Raw genomic sequence first — 1411 nt, forward strand, 5'->3', positions numbered from 1 at the left:
GAGCCGGCGGAGCCGCCTCGCACGCCGGCGCTTACCTCTCAGCGCATGGAGCCCCCGCGCCGGCGGGGGCGCGGGGCCGGGCGTCCTGGCGAGTTAGCTGGCGAGGGCCCCCCGCTCGGCTGCGCTGCTCGCGCCCGGCGCCGGCGCTCGGCGGCGGCGGCGGCTGCTGCTGCTGCTGCTGCTGCTCCTTCGGCGCAGCCCCAACCCCTCCATCGCAACCACCCGCTGGCAGGGTGGGGGGGGGAGGAGGGGCAAAAAACCACCTCCTTCCTCCAAAAAAAAAAAAAACCAAACAAACAAAACAAAAGAGGGAGATTAAAAAAAAAATGTTTTGTATCGGTTCGGTTTCCTCCTGCCACCCTTCTCTTCCTCTCCGGAAAAAAAAAATAATAATAATAAGGAATAAATCCCAGCGAGCCAAGAGATCCAGACTCAGGTGAATTTCGCTTCAAACTCCCTGCGCGCTCTCAGAGCCGTCGCCCTCGGCCGGGCTCGGCGAGATGCCGGCGGACCCATGGGTGCCAAAGTGCCATCGGAGCTCCTCGGGGCCGCGCTCGGTGCCGCCCGGGCCGGGCGCAGGCTTCCGCGGCGCTCGGCTGCGCGCCGGGCGCTCGGCAGCGACCCGCCTGCTTCAGGCTCGGCGTTTTGGAGGGTGGGCTGGGATTTTTTCCTCTCTCTCTCTCTCTTTTTTTTTTTTTATCTCCCTGCTATTGGTTTTCTTGCTATCTGATCCCGAGCGAGCGCTGCGGCTCGGCGCTTCCCTGCTTTTTTTTCCGCCGGCTCCGAGAGGCTTTTGACAGGGAATGAAACGCAGACGCCCAGCAGCGAGACAGGCTCCAGCTTCTACAAAGCTCCACTCCCTCCTACCGCCTTTGTCCGTGAACAGCAACTATTCCAACTCTTCCGTCGCCGCCGCCGCCGGCACGAGCGAACCTCCGCATCAGCACTTTCCTAATGGCTGCGTCGCCGGAGCCCTTCGGCCCTTCTTCTTCCTCGCTTCCTTTCCTCCACCTTGATGGCTTCCGCTCGCTCTTTCTGGCCCGGCCGCCCGGCTCCCGCAGCCCCGGCCGCGGGAAAGCGCCGGCCCTTCCCGGCGCGCGCGGCCGGCCGGGCGCCGCCGCCCGTCACCGTCCTCTCCGGGCGCCTTCCATGGAAAATCGATGGCGCTCGCCGCCTCCCCGGAGCCTTCGCCGGGCCTTCGGCTCTTCTCAGGGCCGGCGAGAAGCCGGGGGCAGAGGCAGGGCTGGGAAGGGAAGCCGGGAAGCCGCCGGATTTGACCGCGGATGGGGATTTTATTTTATTTTTTTCCTTTTTAAGGTTGGTGGGAGTCCAGGTTTCGTTCTCGGCGGTGGTTATCGCCCTGGGTGTCCCCGGGCCGTCCTGCCCTTGTAACAGCGAGGCCCGTTTGGCG

The 1411-nt window shown here is 64.4% G+C and overlaps 1 protein-coding gene across 6 annotated transcripts in view; it reads right to left on the minus strand.

The window, feature by feature from the left end:
* The window catches only part of KCNJ12 (potassium inwardly rectifying channel subfamily J member 12), a 20947-nt gene extending 19830 nt beyond the window's left edge, over positions 1 to 1117 (minus strand). For all 6 annotated transcript variants that reach the window (XR_014896400.1, XR_014896397.1, XR_014896396.1 and 3 more), the window contains exon 1: positions 36 to 1117. The gene's annotated coding sequence lies outside the window, so the exon portion shown is untranslated. The remainder of the gene's footprint in view (positions 1 to 35) is intronic.
* Positions 1118 to 1411: the final 294 nt, after the last annotated feature.

Source organism: Rhea americana, unplaced genomic scaffold (genome assembly GCF_003343005.1).
Source record: "Rhea americana isolate MKP2758 unplaced genomic scaffold, rheAme1 scaffold_297, whole genome shotgun sequence".
NCBI lineage: Eukaryota > Metazoa > Chordata > Aves > Rheiformes > Rheidae > Rhea > Rhea americana.